The 21,551-nt window shown below is 44.1% G+C and overlaps 1 protein-coding gene across 1 annotated transcript in view; it reads left to right on the top strand.

The window, feature by feature from the left end:
* SHISAL1 (shisa like 1) overlaps positions 1-21,551 on the top strand; it is a 125,911-nt gene that overhangs the window by 93,699 nt on the left and 10,661 nt on the right. The gene's annotated exons all lie outside the window — the stretch shown is intronic.

Raw genomic sequence — 21,551 nt, 5'->3', positions numbered from 1 at the left:
AACTCTGACACTAAAACAATTAATAGAAGCGTTTGATGCATACTGTGACCCCAGGAAAAATGAGACTGTAGAGAGAGATCAGTTTTTCACCCGAAACCAAGAGGAAGAGGAAGGAATAGAGGCCTATATCACAGCACTGAAAACCCTGGCATCCTCATGTAACTTTGGAGATGTAAAAGACTCCCTAATCAGGGACAGGATTGTGTATGGTACCTGGGAATCTGCCCTGAGGGAGAGACTACTAAGAGAGGTAGATCTAACCCTGGAAAAATGTCACAAAATTGCAAGAGCAGCAGAATTATTTTAACAAAGGATCAAAATGATATTCACAGCCACATGTACAGAGCAGGTTCACAGGCTCAACCTAAAGGACTCTGGAAAGCAGGAACCTGACAGGCCAATTGCAAACGTCAACAATATGATTCTGTGCATGTACTGTGGGAAGCTACATGAAAGGCAGAAGGACAAATGCCCAGCCTATAGAAAAGGGTGCAAAAAATATGGAAAACAGAGTCATTTCAGGGGTCAGTGTCATAGCCACCAAAATAGAAAAAAAAAACCCAGTCCATGCAGTGATGAGCAAGCAGGAGACTACAGATCAGGAGGAATCTTTCAGTGTAAATTTGACAGATTCACAGACTTACAGGATACACACATCACAGGAAAAAAACAGGTAACAACTTGGCCATATTTGCAGGAATGATGCTAGAGCAAAAACCTATGAGATTCCAGGTGGATTGTGGAGCCACTTGCAGTGTCCTTCCTGTGAATCTATTGAGTAGCAGCATCAGAATGGAAAAATGTCACCAAGTGCTGTTAATGTATAACAGAACAACTATGAGGCCACTGGGAAAGTGCCGGCTGACTATAAGAAATCCATGCAACAAGAAACAGTACTGCCTGGAATTTATAGTGATTGACAGGGCGGACACCCATCCACTGCTGGGCAGCTGGGCAGCACAAGCCATGCATTTAATTACATTGCAACACAACAACATCCTCCAGGTCACAGAAGAGCAAGAACGGTTGTTAAGTTCTTGACCCCCTGTTAAGAACACTGCCTAACATTCTGTTAAGATATGGAGACATATTCCAGGGCACTGGATGCTTTGAAGGCAAACTGAAGTTAAAAATAGATCCACAGGTGCAACCAGTACAACTACCAAAACACAGAATTCTGCTAGAGGACCGGAAAAGGGCTAATGTGGTCCCTATTTTCAAGAAGTGGAGGAAGGAGGATCCAAGTAATTATAGGCCAGTTAGTCTCGCCTCTATCCTTGGAAAACTCTTTGAAAAAATTACTAAGGATTATATTTGTGTGAGTCCAGCGGAAAAAATAATGCAGCAGAGCAACCAACATGGATTCATAGCAGGTAGATCATGCCTGACTAATCTGGTTTCTTTTTATGACCAGGTCAAAAAACGCTTAAATGCAGGAGTAGAGGTAGATGTTGTTTACTTGGATTTTAGGAAAGTCTTCAATATGATATCTCATCCCATTCTCATAAATAAATTAAGAGGCTGAGACTTAGATGATTGCACAGTCCAGTGGGTGGCAAAATGACTTGGGGGTCACACCCAGAGAGTGTTGGTGGACAGGTCGGTATTGACCTAGAAGGATGTGGGCAGTGGGGTCCCGTAAGGCTCGGTCCTTGGACCTGTACTCTTCAATGTCTTCATCAGCGACTTGGATGTGGGTGTGAAGTGTACTCTATCCAAGTTTATGGATGATACTAAATTGTGAGATGAAGTGAACACACTGGAGGGTAGGAAACAATTGTAGGTGGACCTGGACAGATTGAAAAAGTGGGCAGAACACAATAGGATGCAGTTGAACAAGGACAAATGCAGAGTGCTGCACCGAGGGTGTAAAAATATCCAACACACTTACTGCCTGGGGAGTGACCCTCTCAGCAGCACAGAAGTGGAAAGAGATCTCAGAGTCATAGTGGACTCCCGGATGAACACAAGTCATCAGTGTGATGAAATCATCAACAAAGCTAACCGCACCTTATCATGCATTAGCAGATGCATGACAAACAGAACCAAGGAGGTGATACTTCCCCTCTATGCAACATTGGCCAGACTGCAGTTGGAGTACTGTGTCGGGTTTTGGGCACCATACATTAAGAAGGATGTAGATAACCTCGAGAGGGTCCAGAGGAGGGCCACGTGTATGGTTAAAGGTTTGCTGACCACGCCCTATGAGGAGAAACTAAGGGACCTTGGTCTCTTCAACCTCTGCAAGAGAAAGCTGAGAGGTGTTCTTGTGGCTGCCTACAAATTCATTAGCAGGGCGCAGTAAGAAACCGGAGATCCTCTGTTCACCAGGGCACCTCTTGGGGTAACAAGAAACAATGGTCACAAACTGACAGAGATCAGATTTTGGCTGGACATCAGGAAGAACTTCTTCATGGTGAGGGTTGCCAGAATTTGGAATGGGCTTCCGAGGGTGGTAGAGCTCTCCCCTACCTTGGGGGTCTTTAAGAGAAGGCTGGATAGGCATCTGGCTGGGGTCATCTGACCCCAGCACTCTTTCCTGCCACTGGCAGGGAGTTGAACTCGATGATCTGTTGAGGTCCCTTCCAACCTAGCATCTATGAATCTGTGTCCTCAGTAGCTGTGGAGAATGATTGATGTAGGGCAGGGGTGTCCAAACTTTTTGAATGTGGGGCCGGATCACAAACATTTTTTCAACCAGTGGACCAGTGAGCCATATTCAAAGACCTCACAGGAAGTGGTATCACATCAGGAAGTGATGTCACATGACCTTTGACACCAATGAAGTTACTGGAAGTGACAATGAAATGGGTCTGGAAATGTGCCTAGGGAAGTTGTGGTTTTCAGAAAGTATGTATGTTTGGTATGGCTTAGGAACAGGACATCATTTTTCTGTGCAGGGGGTTGGACTAGATTGGGGCTGCCCAATGTGCCCAATGTGGCCACATGTGGCCCACAAAGGGCCAGAATGTCACCCACAGTCTACATGGGGTCTGCAAGCAGTTAATAGATAGGGCATGGGCCTGGGCAGCCACCTCTCCCACTGCTGTGCAAGGGGGAAAGGCTGGGGCAGGGGAGAAGTGGTCCATGTCCTGCAAATGTAGCCTGCATAGCTGAGATGGGGGTCTTCATGCTGCTGGAGCAGCCCGTGCAGTGATGGGGTTCTAGGGGCCCACCCCTACACATGCTGGTGTTATCTGGGGTCTACAGCCTCACCAGATCTGAACAGCCCTGGACTAGCTTATCCTTGAGATCCTTTACCAACTTGATCATGGTCATTGTGGTTAATTAAATAGAAATCGTAGTTATATACTGCAGAGACGTGGAAGAGATAGTATTTATTCATATGAATTCCTAAGAAAGTAAATGTGAGATGTATGAATGATTGGCTTCCATCAACTAAGTAGTTTGTGTATTTTGGAAATACTGTCTTTGCAGCAGATCCTCTACTGAAGTTAACTAACTGATTTGCACCAAATGTGACTGTCTAGCAATCTTTGTCTACCTGATCAAGATCTATGTCTGCATGAGTTAATATGTCCTGGAGAATCTCATAATTGAGAAACTCTATAGATGAGTTATTAAGCCAAATTGGAGAAAATTTCCTTTGTTGAAGTCTGAAAAAAGTAAGGTACATTACATTGAAAAAAATTACTTGGTAGATATTATTTTTGTTTGTTCTTTATTTCTTTTTCCTCTAATATTTGTTCATCAGCTTTGCTAGTAAAAGAATCAGTGCTCAGAAAACTAGGGATTTTTCACTCATGGCACTAATTAAATGTGCCATGCTAAGCAGAATTTATGTTTGTCCAGTGGAACACCATCAGGGTTCTCCATTCACTAGTTATGCCATTTCCTATTATACAGAAAGCTATAAGAGGAAAAAGTAGAACTTAAAACATCAAAGGTGCCTGTAGACACATGCTGTAGGGCTGCTCTGATGCTCTGTTACACACAGTGCATCAGAACAGACTCAGTTAATCAAGTAAGTACTGTGCTCCAGCATCTTCTCATGTCTCATGTATCAGCACTCCCTCACTTCAAAATGGCAGTAAGGGCACTTTAACTAAAGCTTGTCAAATGAGTTTTAGTTCAAACACCCCCGATGCCATTTTGAAGTGCAGAGACGCTGATAAATGAGACAGTGGCACTTTAATTAGATCAGGTCTTGGGCCTCTGCCCCTGCCTTCACAGCTCATATAAAAATGCCCTAAGGGACAAATTCTGGCCCAAAATGGTGGCAGTGAGGCCAATGGATCCATTTCAATTTATATCCAGTAAAAAACTTGGACCATTGATTTCATATGCATTTCTATAGCTTTGTTAGCATTCCGAGTAATGTTACTCCCTCCTAACACTTGCAATCCTGACTGAAGGGTTTTTTTGCACAAAGTGGCTTCCAGAGATTCGGTGAAAGGGGTGATGGAATCATTTTGACTCAGCTCATCTTTCTCTCTTGATTTTTGAGGCATTATAACTAAATTTTGACTCCCTTAGCTCCCTCAGACCCTGTTGTTTAAATGCTTCCTAGCTTTTTGAGTGGTTATTTACTTCATGAATAACCCTAGTGATTTCAGTACTATAGTGAAGTAAGTAAATATACTTGCTCAGAATTTGTACTTTATTATAAATGATCCCTTCTAATTTTAAGTACAAAACGAAAAAGAAAATACTTAGATGCATGCATATTTTAAGCACCTAGAGGTTGATTTAATTTGTTGTTTATCATTATAGATATAGCAAATGCAGTTCACTTAATTACAAAGAAAAACTCTTTAATCACAAGTTTAGGGATGTCTGTTCATGGTTTCTTTTATTTTAATATGAGGTAGGATAATGTTACAGATTAGACACTAGAATGGGCCTGAGTTCAAAAGCTTCCTGTGCAATTTCAAGGACAGGTCACATGAGGTTAGAACCAATGAAGGACTTAGGCATCTGCCAGGTAGGTACTGGAACACCTTCCCTTTTAGATATCTGGCTCACAAACTAGAATACACAACCCAGAGTTAGGTTCCTCATACAAGGTGGGAGGAAAATTAGATCTCTCAGAAAGGTGATCCAAAAATCTGGTATGTTGAGCAGGGAGCTGGCTTAGAGGTAAGCAGCAGAAGACACTAAGTACAGAAGACTGTCTAAACTCCCACCCCTTTCTAAATCTGAGATACCCAAGTCAGGACTGTCAACTGGAAAATTCATACATTCAGGATCCTGAGTTCTTGCACTGTTTTCCACTTTTCCATTCATAATACAGCTAGGTATGGTGATGCACATTTTCTACATGATAGACTAGTCACTATAGTAATCACCTAGAAAGCTGGAGATCTGAGTTCTGGGTTCTCCTTAGGCTGAGGAGTTCAAGCCCACATGTCCCAGAAGAGTGTTCCATCCACTAAGTTATTATCTAGGGTGAGTGGGAGTGTACTCCCTTCTTGCTGAATCTGAATCATATACATCACCCATTGGATTCTTGAAGAGCTCACACCATGTATGTAACTTCCAACCCCTACAAAGTCTTTCCTAAACTAATTATGACCAGGAGAATATTGGTATTGCGTTCTTTCAGGTATATCCCAAAGATATTTTTTTCTCATGTAATATCCCCAGTGAGAAATATCTTTCCCTGAATAAGCTGAATAGCCAGGTCTTATGAGTCTCTTAAAATATAAATTCATCACTGTCTGGAAGGTCCTGTCTCAAGTGCCTTAATCAAGTCTTCAGAGCCTGTTTGAGTAAACAAACACCTGTCAGATGCTAGTTCTCAGTGATTACTTCTTTTCAGCTCTTTAGGCTTTCAGCCTATTCCAGGTGTGAAAGAAACTCAGTGTTTAAGCAGTGACACTTGGGAATCATTTTATATTATGCAATCCTAGCCTTACCATAACATATCAGAAATGGATTTAATATCGTGTACTACAGTTCATAGAAACATGGATTATATGGCTGAGTGCATCTTAATGCCTCCTAGCTGTCGAGACCACACAGGCCATCAGTCAGACTCAAGAAAACATGCATGACACCTCACAAACACCTCAAAATTTTTTTTAGGGATCCTGACAGGCATTACCAGCCCCCCTCATTTTAAGATGAGAGTAGCTACAATGGATTTTTGTTAGGGACCTGATGCTGTTGTGTGTTAAGCATGCCCATGAGCAAAACCTACCTACCTAAATCCTGCTCTGCCTAATTTCTGGATTACGCTGGGGCACACACAGTAGGTAGATGCTGAACTGCTCAGGGAAGCACAGGGCAGTCCTTGCTGTGTGAAAAAAGCAGAACCCTGGACATTTTGAGAATGTTTATGTCAGTTATGGACTTTTAGATGCCTCCAAAGCAAGGTAGCCACTGGCGGTGAGGGGTGGGGGTGCACTGATGTGTGCCCCATCCTCAAATGGAAGGGATAGGTGGTCAGGCAGTTTTGCTGTGATAGGGATCTGGTTGCCTCTGGATCAGTTCCCTCTAATTCTCCATACGGCCAGGCCAGGACATGTAACTGTGTACAAGTTTATTAATATATGCACATAAATATAGATGAGACCCTTAAATGAATAGTAAATATTTACAATATGATTTTACAACTACATTCAACAAACAGTGGCCAGGAAATGGTACCACCACCAGTGGCTATCGAGTCCCCACAGGTAAGTGACCAGTCCTAGCACAGGAAAATGAAGGTAAAGGCAAACAATCAACACTCAGCACAGGTGAGTAATTGGGTCCTGGAACAGGTAAGCACAGGTAGGAACAACAATATTCAAACACAAGCTAACAACAGGTAACTATTGACTATTTATGAAGGACATTTACCTGGAATCAATAGGTAAAGGTTAGACTCTTATGCATCATGGAGAGTTTGATCATAATAACCCAACATATAACAACATATAAGGTGTTCTCACCCCCTTAGAGGTGCCAGTGGTGTGGGTATACCTGAGCTCCCCCTTTCAACTTTGAGCACTGGTGTGCCTTGCTGGGAAGAGGAACAATGCCTAGGCCTTCCTATCTCTTGTGGACTGTCAGACACCTCTTACCCTGCAGGGGCCTTTGTTGGTTCCCTCCCAAGGGTTCCCTCCCCTGGGGGAAACCCCCTTTTCCCAACAACTCACAACTCCTGGCAAGGCTGGAGCTACCTCTGACTGTCCCAGTTTGGGGGCCTCCTCAAGGCAGGGGTGGCCCTCCACTGTCCAGGCTCTCTCCCACTCTGTAGCAGCCTCATGGCTCCATACACCGTTACATGCACTGCAGGGCTTGTCCTTCTGCCAAAGGTTGGAGGTCCAGGCTGCCGTGTGCAGCACCGGGTCTCGATCAGCTCTTGGGCCCCTGGGGGCTGACACTGCCTGTGTCAACTACCTGGCTGTGTGCCAGGGAATGCGGACTCAAGCTGTCTGAAAACAGCTTGCCAAGTTGAGATCCACTTCCGGATCCTTCTTGCAGCAATCTCTGCACCATACCCTGGTCACTTGCCAATGGTTGCAGACCCAAGCTGCCTCAAGTGGCTCCCAGGGTCTGAGCTTCATATACTGTGCTGCGCTGTACTACACACTGAAACGTCGGTCCTGGTGAGGAAGTCTTCAGGGTGCTGGGTCCACTCACTGGGCAGCTCTTCCCAGCTCTTCTCTGCCCCCTCTTCCTTCTTCTCCTTCCCCCAACACATCTCTCCATGTGCTGGGAACACAGCTCCTTTTATTCACTTCAGAGGCTTCACCCCCAAAGTCTTGCCAGAGCTGCAGAATGCAGATTTCAGTCAGGTCTGGGAGGCTCTTCACCCCACCCCGCTCCATGCAAAGGGTGGAGGCTAGCCCCACCCAGCCCTTTGGTTCTTGGTCTTTTGGGGGCGGGGCTTGTCCACCAGTAAAATAACAATAATACTATTCTCTATCTTACTGAGAAACAGATCATAAAGGATATGAGGTATTCATACACTATCTTGATAGGGGGCCATCAAAATACCTGAAAAGATGAGGCTTCTTTTTTCTTTTGTGTCTGAGATTTTGAATTAAGCAGCTTAGCTTTGATGAATTATGCATCCAAGTTCCTTGCAAGCTTTGGATTTAGACAGACATCTTATGAAAGGTCCCCTCCCTCCCCCCCCACCCCCCAATCTGTGTATATTTAAAGACTAAGCTGTTTGAGCTCTGCCTGATTCCCCAAACAGACTGTACTCTAAGGACAATAAAGAAAAGAAATGTCAATAAAAATAACTTAAAAGTAATCTTTGTTGGAGAAGTAGGTTTAGGATGGGATTTTCAAAGCAGCCAAGAAAGTTAAGTGTAAATTTAGTTAGCAAGGTTACAGTTTTTTACAAAATTTTCAATTGAATATTAGGTGCATGCTCTTCAATTAAATTAAGATGAACATCAAAAAGGAAAGGGCCATATTTTTTGTTTCATTGTCCATGGATTAATTTTTTGCTCAACTTGAGAACTTTGAACGTTGAAGTCTTTTTTGGGCCTTGTTACATGATAATTTTAGGCAATTTCTGGAGCTCTTAACCCCCGGATTGGCTGCAGATTAACACCTATAAGTGGTTTAAGGGGTATACTTGGTAGCTGTGTTGGTCTGAGACAAAAAGACATACAAAAAAGTAAAACTCTTGGTTCCAAAATGATACTTTTTATTAGACCAACTGGAAAATGGAAAGAAAATTGTCCTTTTCTGCAAGCTTTCAGGATCAAAGTCTCTTCATCAGGCTCTGGGAAAAGTGTAGATGGTACAAGATGGTAAGAAGTCCCCATAGATAGGAAATAAACACAATTTTTACACAGAGGGAGCTGAAGATGGAAGTCTGTCCCTCTGGGTCCATGAGAGTGTCTTTGTGAGCTGTGTTGAGTAGCTCTTTGATGCGTTGATCAGGTAGAATTCCTTCCCTGGAGGTGTCAGATGGCAGGCAGGGAGATAAAAAAAAAACTTCCTTGTTGTTCTGCAATTAAGTTTAAAATCCAAAATCAGCTAAAGTTCAGCATCTTCCATGTTTCAGGGATGTACTTGGTAGCCGTGTTGGTCTGAGACAAAAAGACACAAAAAACTAGAACTCTTGGTTCCAAAATGGACAGCTGGAGCAGAATGGAGCTTAGCAGCTGCAACATGACACCCCAAAGCTGGTTCCACTGGGCTGTTCAGGGTCTGACTGTCAGCTCTCCTTACCTGGCTCACCTAACAGCGGCCACAGTTGCAGCGCCTGAACTTACCATAGCAGCTGGGCAGCTCTGGGAATGGAGGATGGGACTCAGTGCTGGGGTTGCCCCAGTGGGGGGCAAGAAGTTCTGTCCCTGTTCCCCACACCCCCCTGCCCCAGGCACGCTCCCAGACCACTGGGCCTGAGCAGAACAAGTAAGCTCCAGGGCTGCAGCATTGACTCTGCCCAGCAGAAGCAGTGAGCCTGTGGTAGAGGGGAGGGGATGCCGGGATGGGCCACTGAGGCATGTGTCTGGGTCCTAAGCGACCAATTCATTTTTTTCCCCTGGAGCTTATCCCCACCACACCACTGCCAGTCATCTAGCTGCCAAGTAAGCTCCAAGGGGTCCAATCATTTTTGGAGATCAGGTGGCACCCAGCCAGGCAGCAGCCCAGGAAGGGGTGGCACAGGGAGTGGGCTCCATAGAAAAAAAGGATCGGGCTCCTCAGAGCTCAACCAGTTAACTGGTCCTGCTCTTAGCTTCTTTAGTCTTGCCCTTACTCACCAATCCTGTAGTGGCAAGTCACAGCAGGTGAAGGACAGGCAGAGATTTTTTTTCACCTTCAGGTATAACTGTTCCATTAAGCCAATTAACACTTCTGCTGCTTACAGTATAAGATGTAATACAGTGTAGTCTTGGGGCCAGATCCAAAACCTACTGAAGCTGATGGAAAGATTCCCTTTCTGTTCAGTGGACTTTGACTTTGATCCTTAAAGAAAATCTTTGCATTATTCATTAACAGAGGTGTAACTAGCATTTTCAGCAACCTCAGCAGAGGCAGGAAAGGGAGATGTTCAAAGCTGCTGCTGCCATAGTGCAGGCTCCCCTCACACTTGCTCCTGCTGGTGTCATGTGGGGTCCCTGAAGGTCACTATTCTGGTACCTTCTCTAAATTGGTGCCTGGGGCTGGTATCCCACTCATCCCACCCTAGTTGTGCTACTATTCATTAATCCAACTGTTAAAATGGTGAACTTGTTTTGAAACACACATATGTGAGCCTTTATTGACATCTACTTTAAATTACTCGGCTATAATCCATGCAAGCTATAGCTTACAGAACCACTTGATGTGAAAAATATTTTATCCCAGCTGAATGTAGGAAACAGGCTAAGGCACCAAATATGTCCATAAAGCTCTAGTTCAGCTTCCCCAGTTGTGCTGAACATGGGATCAACTCTTTTCTGTCAGTTTATGGAAAGCTTTATTTATTCTCTGAGATCCTGCAAGAATCCTGAGATTTCTCATATGACCTACTGAACCCTTTTCCAATCATTTTCAGCCCTTCAGAGCAGTACAACAAAATTGATAATGATGATGATGATGAAGATGATGTGTCAAAATTACACTCCCATCCCCAAGTATGCAGACATCTTGCAATTACCAACTATGTGAATGAATGTTTGCTTGAGAGAAAATGGAAATGTGGTCATTCAGTATTTAGCAGCCTTATTCCAGGCTGCTGCAGGAATAGTCACCCTCTTGAGTTCTGGGTGTCAAGCCACACCAGACTTCCAAGGCTTTTTTTGCTGAAGTGAGGCTGAGATTCAGGTTTTATGGATTTTTTTGGCACCATTTCTTTCTGAAGGCCTTCTTAAAAGGAACTTTTTTTATGTTCCCCTTTTCTTGGAATGTTTCCATATGGTACCAAGGAAGTAAAAGAGAATGCTGGCTGCCTGTAGCTTCTGGCCCACTGTCTCTTGCTTGGCTTCTTTTTCCTATACATGTTGCCCAGCCCTGGGAAAAACCAGAGAGCCTTCTTTGATGTGCTAGGGCTGTTTTGGTTACAGGCTTGAATGTGTCACTTGTAGGGGTAATGCACTTCCTCACAAATACATTTGAACAGCTGTGTCAACAGCACTGTAAATGTCTTAAAAACAGTTATATGGACAAAGGACATTGTCACCATGTCCATGGAGTACCCCCTCTAGCCTCGGGTTTCCTGCCTGCCACGACTTGGATCTTAAAGAAATAAAATAGGGAGGAAGTGATTGTTACCAGAGGAAGTATCCACAGGAAGCACCACGCTGGAATAACTTGGTTTTCTCCTTTTGGCTTTTATTCAGTGGTTTGCAAGTTTAACAGGAAATTCCCCTTTAAGGGGGGGTGTGAATCACAGTCCGAAGGGTTAATCCTGAATTCCAGCTGGGTCACTCTCTGTGCTCAGCAGAGGATCTCTGGCCCCTTACTTGGGACAGTAAATGTGGTAGTGTGCCTACTTTCTTGTGTCGGCATTGAAGAATCAAGGTCCACAGGGTCTCTTCTTCAACCCCTGCCCAGCGAAGGGAGTCCCTGGGCTTCTCTGTCTTGCCTGAGTCCTAGCCCGCTCCCCCCCCGTAATTGAAAGAAAGCAAAAAGGGGAAAAAAAGAAAGGTTTCTTTTTGTTCAATTCCTGCCACTAATTGACCAATTAGCGGCTTGTTACAAACGCTGCTTGTCGTCTTTTGTCATGTGACTTCAGCATGCAGGCTCTGCGGCTCTCCCACGGTTGGGACTTGCTTGCTCAGCTCTCAGTATCCCTTTTCTCTCGGGGTCCTGGAGTCACCCATACTCTTCAGGGGTCTGGGTGGGGGTAATACCTCCTCCTGCCCCTCTGGCTCAATGTGTCGTCCCCGATCCTTAAAGCCAGCTGTGGCTCCAGCCTGCAGCATGGCCCCGCTTCTCCCTGCACTCACCGCTGCTCCAGTGGAGTCAAGGTAAGATAAGGTGAAGTCTGGGTTCTGAGATCCCTCTGGTCCTGCACCAGGGTCTCTCTTCCCAGATCCTTCTGTCTGGGGGGATCTCTCTCGCAGCTCCTCCTTTCTCTCTCGGGTGCCCGAAGGCCCCTTTCCTCTTCTTCCTCTCCTTTTTATCCTCTGGGGTTTGGCCACCATTGGCTTCTTAGGGCCAGGGGCCCACCCTCTTCATGGTGTAATTATTTCCAGCTGCCCCCCTTTTCCTTAATAACAGGGTCTCAATGAGAACCCTGTTACAGACATGCATGTAAAATTTCCACTGGAAAATATGATTTTTTGACAAGGGTTATGGACAAACAAAATTAGTTCCCTAGAGTGAACATGTTGGAGACCCATGTCTAAACCATTCTGCATGTGATTTATATACACCTTTGCCTAACCAAAACTCACACTTAAGATAGTTTTAGCCTTGTCCTCTGGTTACCCACTGCTGTTGTCCTGATCCCTTTAGTCCTAAGCACACTCTTCTGCCCAAGCCAGCTCTCCAGTTTTCTGAACCAGAGTCTGTAATGGATGGTATACGTACTTCCCTTAAGCCCTAGTTAACTGGGAATGAATTTTCTATAGATATAGAAAAGGCAACAGGGTATAAAGAGAAACTGCACCCACTGAGAAAGATTAGGTAGATATGAGTGATATTATTAGGAAGGCTTCATTTGTTAACTGTCTGTGATTAAAAATAACAGCTACACTAAAAGCCTTTTACAGACCATATAAATTTCTGCCACCCAAGCCACTTTCCCTAGGCTATTTTCTTACTGCTGTTGAAATTGACTTAAAAATAAAGATCAGTTGATGTGATTTTTTTTTTTCCCTGCTAGAGTCTCTATTGTACATGCTTCAGTGAGTTCAAGCAGTAGCTCTGTTTTAGGGGTCCTTACTCTATAACTAGAACAGTAGATTCATAGATTCTAGGGTCCGAAGGGACCACAACAGATCATCGAGTCCAACCCCCTGCCTAGGCAGGAAAGAGTGCTGGGGTCAGATGACCCCAGCCAGATGCCTATCCAGCCTTCTCTTAAAGACCCCCAAGGTAGGGGAGAGCTCTACCACCCTTAGAAGCCCATTCCAAATTTTGGCCACCTTTACCGTGAAAGATTTTTTCCTGATATCTAGCTTAAATCTGTTCTCTGTCAGTTTGTGACCATTGTTCCTTGAAATGTTGCAACATGTTACAGTACACTGATTATTTTTTAACATCTCTTACCCTAGATTTGCAGAAGTGAATGAGTTCCCCCTCCACACTTTGGCTTGGATGCAAAAGGAAATAATGACATAATGACACTGCCTTTTTCTCTAAGTTCAGTATGTCCCTTGCAGAAAACCTGATTTACAAGAGTGTAGACAAGTCTATACTGTCCATTAGCCACTGTAGCATTCAGATGTAATTTAGCTGGAAAGCTCTTAGCAACTACAGTGATGAGCTCTATATCTTAAAGTAGGCAGATCCTCAGGGCTATGGAATATTTACTTTAATTTTAGGAAAGGTGATATGCAGAAAATGTATATTAAAGATTCAACCTCTCTTCCATTATACAGGTTTCTAACCATTGCCAAGCATGTGTGTGTGTTTGAAAGAAAAATTTGCTTGAAAGAAAATTTAAATACATAATATACTACTATAATTAGCAGTCCTGTCCAGAAAAAAAGCAGCTTCATGGCTGTTTGCCCACAGATAAATTATATAGCTGCAACAAGCTCTTTGCAATGTTTTTTAAAAAGCCAAATGTAATGGTTCCTTAATCTTTCCACTCCTGTACAGTGCATAAAAACTACTGGTTCAAAAAAACCCAAAAGAAAGCACATATAACCCCTACCCCCACACACACACTTCCCACCCCACCACCCCCAAAAAACCCTCTGTGTTCTGGTCCTGCCTACTGTCTAGCTAAAGAGTTTTGTGCTTAGAAAGCACAGTCACCTTAGGACAGTGATTCTCAACCAAGGGGTCATGGTCCCCCGGGGTGCCATGACAGAGGGAGAGAGGAGATGAAACTCGGCTCCAGTGAGAAGTGCAGGCTCTTCATCGCCAGCTGCTCCTTCTCTTTCCCAGCCCTTCTTCAAGCAGGTAAGCACTATAATAAATAAATTATTTTTTAAATGGGGTACCACTCAATTCATAGAAGTTATGGAAGGATGACTCAAGTGAAAAAAGGTTGTAAACTACTCTTTTTGGAACGCAAATTACAAAGTTGACAATCAGTTTTCTTTCATAATGTTGGCCCCAAAAGAACTCCAATTTTGATTCTGTAACTGGAAGAGGATAAAGAAGGGTAACTAAAAGTAGTTCATACCATGTTTACTTAAATCTAAGATGAACCTGAATTTAAGATGACCCACCCCCAAAAAATTTGAATGTATATATGGAAAATGTATAAATTTGCTATAATTTTAGGGCTGTGTGAAGTATCAGGTGTTGATTTGATTTGAAGGAGATTTGGCCCAATTTGGTGGCTGAATCGCCAAATTAGAATCAAATTAGGGGACCAATAAAAAGGTCAGAATCAATTCAAAGCTCTCCAAATCTTTTCCAAAGATTTGGAAAGCTTTGATGATTTGGGCAGTTCCCTCCCGCTGCAGCAGGGAGCTGGAGCTGGACTTGGAGCTGGTAAGTAGGGGGTGAAGGAGGAGGGAGCTGGAGGAGGGGGGAGGGGACCATGGGAAGACCCCTGCCAGGTCCCATCCCGAGCCTACTTCCCTAGCCCCACCATAGCTGCCCCACGCACCTCAGCTCCGGCCCTTTCAGAAAAAAAAACAGCCCCCCCCGAACTCACCAGCAATCTTGGGGCTTCAGGGGGCTCTTGGAAGAGCTCCACATGTGGCATGGGGCAGTGGGGGTTGCCCCTGCCTGGCAGAAACCAGTGAGTCTGGGATTGGGGGGGGTTCCTTAAAGGGCCAGAGCTGGGGTGGCCAGGGCAGCCATGGGGGAGCTAGGAGAGGGGTTTGGGGACTTGTGCAGAGCTCCCCACACAGTGGAAGGCAGCAGGGATCGCCCCCCCCCCCCACCAGGCAACACTCAGTGAGGCAGGGCTTTTTTTTTTTTTCAAAGTGCCGGGAGCTGGACTGGGCATGGCAGTCATTGCTGGGGCTGAGAGAGTGGGTGGGAGACAGGCCTGCATGATTCAGAGATTCAGATATTTGGCAGCAGTCGAATCTCCAAATCAGATTTGGCCAAATCGATTCATGACAGTGATTCAAATCACCAAATCAAATCACTATCCCCCAAATCGGCTGAATCTGAACCTGAAGTGAATACTAGCAGCTTCGCACAGGCCTAATAATTTTCCATGTGTAAAATATAATTTTGGGGTGTTATCTTTAATTCATCCCCTCCCCTACTGCTACAGGGGGGGCAGGCAATTGGGAGCAGGTGGTGTTGGGAGACTAAGCAGCTTGCCCCCTGTTTCTACCTGTCCCCCTGCCACCTCTGCACCCTGTCTAACCCCCCTCCCCCACAGCCTTGGGCCCACCTTCCCCTTGCTCCATGTTGGCAGGCCCTGTCCCCATTCTAGCTTGGGGCCCTGAGCATGGCCCCAGCCCATTCTTGTAGCATCCACACAGGCTGCAAGCCACCACTCCAGGACTGGGCTGGGGCTGTGCTCAGTGCCCCAGGCTTCACTGTGGATGGAGTACGCTGGCACAGAGCAAGGGTAAAGTGGGGGAGGAAGAGGGGCAGCCAGGGGAACAGAGGCTATGAGGGTTGGTTGCAGAGGTGGCAGGCAATGGAGGAGATACGGTAGACAGTAGCTGTGGCTACTGCTTTGACTAGGATCCATCCAGGTTTTCCTGGACACGTCCTCTTTTTACATCCTCTGATCAATATGATCAAATGTCTGGGATTTTGGTCAGCTCAGCTTCAGAGTTTTTCCTGGCACTTCATGGCTTGCCCTATCAAGGAGCTATTTGGGGCTAAGAGCAGGGCAATTGGAGGCAGGGCACATACACACATGGCCGGTATGTAGCCAGCCAGGGGGTGGGAGCATCCTGGCAGCTGGATACACGTAAGTCTGTGGGGGCCATGGGTTGGACTGCCAGTACTTCAGGACTGTCAGTGTGTGTGGGGGGGGGCAGGCACCTGCCAATGCTGAGGGAAGCTGTCCAGGTGCTGGGACTGCAGCAGGGTGGGAGGGGAAGGATGCCTGCCTGTCCAGAGGGGGAAAGGGGCAGCAAGGAGTTGCATGGCTGGCCCAGCAGCACTAGGGCCAGTGCTTTTTCTCGCAGGGGCTGGGCACCTGGGAGCCACTGCAGGGCTGGGTGGAACAGGGAGACTGTGGGTCAGGAGTGAGAGGCATTGACAAGGCTGGGTGGGGGCTGTGGCTTGGGAGTGAGGAGCACTGGGGAGGCAGGGGACTGGGTCAGCAGGGCAGGCCACTGGCAGTGCAAGGGAGTTGTGGGTCAGGAGCAAGGGGCACCACCAAGGATGGGGCGGCTGTGGCTTGGGATTGAGGGGCACCAGCATGGTCCAAGGGGGCAGGGTACTACAGCTTGGGAGTGAGGGACACTGACAGAGCTGGGGTCTGTGGGTTGGGAGTGAAGGGCAGCAGCAGGGCTGGGGGGGCTGTGGCTTGGGAGCAAGGGGCAACAGAATGGGCAGAGACAGGGAGCCAGCATATCACTGCCTCTTCCCCCCCACCTTCCCTGCCAGTCATATACATGTCTATCTGACAGGTGTCTTCTTTTTTGGAACTGGAAATACAGTAACCCTAGCTTTGACCCCAGGTAGGGGCTGGAGCCCAAGCCACAATGGCTGCCTGCCCCCACACCACCCTTATACTCAATTCTAAGATGAAGGGCTATTTCTGCCATGTTAAAAGTCTTTGTCTTAGAATCAAGTAAATACAGAACTACTGTAAGTCTTAAATTAAAGACCCCTGAGGTCACTTTGAATCTTCTTGTTGACTACAGCAGACTTTGATTCAAACTTATATTAGTAGATGTTTTGGACAGGGAATCCAGAAAAAAGATGACAAACCTGAGATGGAAATACAAAGCGCCCGAGCAAGGGACTAACAATCAAGGGATGGGGGAGAGGAGGGGAACGCGACTAGGTTATAAGCAATACAATGTTAGCCAACTAAGCCCGGGGGTGGGGGGATGTGGGAAGGGGAAAGGGGAGGGAGGGGTTCGCTAAGCTGAGAGAGAAAGGAGAAAGATGCACACAAACCCGTTACAGTGGTCCGCAATGTTGGAGGAAGTGGCTCGGAGAAAGCGTCTCAGTCCATAAAGTCCGATCACGGTGGTCGTCTTCAGGTGGAGTGGGCTCATCCGTGGTGGAGAAATCCTCTCGACGTGAAGCGAAGCGGGGGGGCGGTTCAGGCTACTACATCAGTATGAAAGCCAAACCATTTTAAAGGACTGAGCCAAGGGCTTATAGTGCTTCCTTATAAATTATACAGCTGTGACAAGCAGTTTGCAGTGTTTTTGAAAACCAAAATCAAAGGCTCCTTAATCGGTATTCTGATGCATGCAGTGTTAAAATGACACTGTCACTAACTTCCACAGTTAGGTTTTATAATGTTACAATGCAGTAATGTTGCAATGCATTATAGTCTTATTGGATTTTTATTAATAATAGTTTCTTCATGCAGATGAAACTTTACATTTAATGTTAGTTGTACAGAAAGGTTATATGTTGCACTATAACAGTAGTTTGTGTGACAAACTGGACTCAAGTGCAGGTGTTCTCTAGGCAACATAAAATGTATTTTGTGCATGATTTTCACATGGCCTTTTTACAGAGTGATTGGCCCACTGTATGTAAATTAAAGTAAAGCATTCTTTCATTTTTGGACTTGTGAGAAACAGATGTTATTTACAAGGAGCAGATGGAGAACCCACATACATTGGGATTAATAAATTGTTGCTTTACATCACAGTGCTCAAAATAGCCCTAATTTTTTACTAAGTGGTTTTTAATGGATAAAGCTAAATGCCTAAAATGCAAACATAACAAATTCATGTAAAATCACACTAAGAAATGTCCCCACCTCCAAGTTCTTACCAGTGGACATATAACCTTGTTTCTAACTTTAGAAAACTAAATACATTATCCTTCCCATTGTTGGCAAATTACTGCTCATCTTATATATAGAAATGGTTCTGTTCACCTAAGGGTGTAAACAGAAGTGTAGCTCCTCACTGTAACCGAGAACACTTGACAGGAAGCATTCTGAGTTGCAGTGACCCCCCGAGACCAAACAAAAGTTCGCTGTTAGTTCCAGGGGGAGGGGAATCTAGCTGCTGGCTGCTGGCTTGCAGCCAGTTTTCTCTAGTAATAGGCCCTCCTCCCTGCCAGCCTCAGCTGTTTTCAGAATGGGGGCAGGGAAAAGGGAGCAGAAGGAGCTCATTCTAGAGGTTCCCTACCCTAACTAGTGCTGGAGGGTGGGATGGGTGAATTGGAGCCTCTCACCTCAGGGGAGGCTCCAATACATCCACCACACCTTCCAGTGCTGGCTGAAACCCCGCCATACCGAACTCAGTCCACTCCCTTTCTCCACTCACATTTTGAAAAGTGACAGTCTGGCTGGCAGGCAGGCAGACAGAAGTTACAGAATACACTGTTTTAAAACATCTTCATCTGTTCCCTCATGCAATGAGGATTCAGATTTTTGCCCAATTAGCCATTTTGGGATCTGTCTGCAGCCATGTACTTGTATTTGGTCACAGCTATAGACCACTTTGTGGCTAGATTGGGCAAAAATTGTCACTTTTGTCTACGCTCTAGGATAGTGACTGGTACTTTACTGAACAGGAGTTAGGTCTGAAAACCTTCTCCAAAATTATTCAGGCCTGATTTCCCTTTTGTTTACACTGGTAGAATAGCTAGAAAATAAAACAGAAGACAAGGGTAAGCCCTCTGAAGAATAAAAAGTAATTCAGGTGAAAGTCTTGATCCACACCACTCAGATAAATCGTATTAGGCTCTGGGCCTACAAAAACTTACACAAGTTAATAGAAGCTACTTTCTATGCAGTTCAGCATATGCATTTATCTTCACAACAGCTGGTCCTTGGGTGAGATTTTCAAAAGTGCTCAGCTCTACTTTGTTCCCATCCCACTGAAGATTATTTAGCATTGAACACTTTGTGAAAACCAAACTTTAAAATGTCTTCAGTTGTGATTTTGTTATTCTAAGGCAATTAATATAGGATTGATTCTATAATCACTAGCACCTGCTTTTTACTAGTGTGGCTATTCTGAAGTCGGTAGAGTTACCATAGCTAAAACATTTTTAGATAGATTTTACTATCCGATAAATATTGGACACATCGTTGTTGCTTTTTGCTAGCATAACTCTCCTGACTTAGGTAAACCCTCCAACAAAAAATTGTACCATCCATTTGAAATAACAGTTTTGTACATCTGGGAAGTGTTCTTGGTCTTCCCACCTCCCCCCTTGTTTGGTGAGTCACTCACATTGTTGACTCACAGTTACCTTCAAATGCAATGGAAAAATGAAAAGCATTTTGTAAATAGATTTTATTATCCAGTAAATAGTGGACAGAAAAATCAAAGATATGCTAATGTTAGAACATTTTTTTTAATCAGTATTTCAGGCAAGATTCTGAATTCCCAGCATGTCATGGGTTAATGTTGATTTTTAAAGAGTTCTGATATTAGTATGTTCTTGAAGGTAAATTGTGTTCTCCCTCCATAATGTATGCGTTCACCAAGCAAATGCAGGAGGGAAACTAGAGTAATACAAAATTGTACAAAGCTGTTACTGTAAATGGGTAATGTGATAATTTTGGTGGTGACATTGACAGAAATGTAAGAGAAAAACATTCATTTTCCAGGCTAGTACAATATAGCTCAGCTATCTACAGTATGTTGCATTGGTTTGCAAGTGCTGTTGGACTTTGAATGATACCTTGGGTTTTTTTTGACATTTTATTGCATTTCAGAACCACTCGCAGCTTTCTAACATAAGGAAATATCCTTTAGAAATTCTCCCATTTAGTTCAGTGAGAGGTGGTTCAGGTATATATGTAAATAGATCCCTTCTCTCCCTGCTTTAAAAGACCTTTAAGATAGTAGGTCCTGTCCTGAACTGCCCAAAATATAAAGAATATCAATTCAGCCTTCACCTGTGAGAGAGAGTGTGTTAGTGTGAATGAAATTCCCAAATATACAGTTCTGTTAGATGGAGGTTCCATTTCATAAATAATTTAAAGATTTCAAAGTGTGAATTTATTGTGTGTCAAAGCAAAAAAATAACAATATCTATTTCCTGTATGAAGAGATAGTTTAAGAAAATATTTGGGAAGTATAGAAATGCTTCATTTTTTTTTTACTTTTTAATTTTATGGTATGGTCCCTGCCACTAAATGTCTGTGGCTAATAGAGGCCATCTTTGTATAGCTGGCAAATACTTCCTTGCCATCCCCATAGACTTCAGTGACAAAGCATCATTTATACTGTGTTAAACATGCTGGTTATTTTCGGCAGACTTGTCTGTTCACACCTCATTACACAATGATTACCTTACAGATGCATGAGTCATACACTGGTAATACCCTGGTGATTAAATCAGTCTGTTGTTTGTACCTCATTAAGGAGCAATTGCAGTGGCTATTTAAACCATACTTCCAGGGAAAAAATAAAACTGTTTGTAGAGTTCTTTGCTGGAAATAAGCAAGAAAAGGTGCAAGTAATAGTTTTAGTGCTTCAAGGTGCATATGTGACTTTTTACTTTGGCTTTTTTGAATGTGTTACTTTACTGAGGCACAATATTTTGCTTAGTAGCAATTTAGAGGTATTTAGAATGTCAGGATAATGTCTGAGATGTGTTGCATAGTTCTGGCATCTGTCTCAGAGTGGGTATTTAACATTAACCCACATATAACCCTGCTATAACAAGTAGGGGCTTCACAGAGTAACTGTAAAATCTCCCACCCTATATGCCCATTGAAACAGCACTTGGTTTTAAAAAATGTTCCACTTGTTGTCTGGGGAATGTTTTCTACTTCCATCTCCCACTCTTCTCCCCTATGTTGTTTGGTACCTTTACTTAAATCTGTTCTGTTTTTACTTAACTACATTTTTTGTCGTCAGCACAACCTTTATGATTCTTAACCATGTATATAAAATAGTTACCCCAGTATTTACGCATAAGAATATATATTTTAACCTCTAAAATGTTGAATGAATTGTGTAATAAAACCATTTCTCTTTGTAATGCCAAGTTCACAAACGTTATGGCACTGACAGTTCTGGGGTGCCAGCAGTGGCTACAGCTGAACTTACGGTGAATGTGGCTTGATTATAAATGCAAACAAGCCAAGTCTAAAATAATGTGTTTGTAATGGGAATCAGCAATAGGTATATTATTTTAACACAAGCAAACCGAGAGAGCTCAGTTTTTACAACCTCTACTCAAACAAATCATGTCTAATTGAAAGAATAGCCCTGCCGATTTTCAACGTTAGGATTCACGAGTAAAATTTGCACCAAGCCATAGGCCCCTTCAATTTATGTACTTGGGCAGTTCTGTTGAATTCAGTATGGCCATTCATATACTCAGAATCAAGCACTGAAGTAAATAGTTTTAGTATAGGAAAGTTAGTTCCCCTAATGGTAAACAGTGCTTAAAGCAATTATTCTTATGGATACAATGGCAGATATTTATAACTGCTTGCATTT

This window comes from Crocodylus siamensis, chromosome 4, assembly GCF_052110815.1.
Source record: "Crocodylus siamensis isolate JL-2025a chromosome 4, ASM5211081v1, whole genome shotgun sequence".
Classification (NCBI taxonomy): domain Eukaryota; kingdom Metazoa; phylum Chordata; order Crocodylia; family Crocodylidae; genus Crocodylus; species Crocodylus siamensis.
This window is presented reverse-complemented; position numbering and strand designations above follow the sequence as displayed.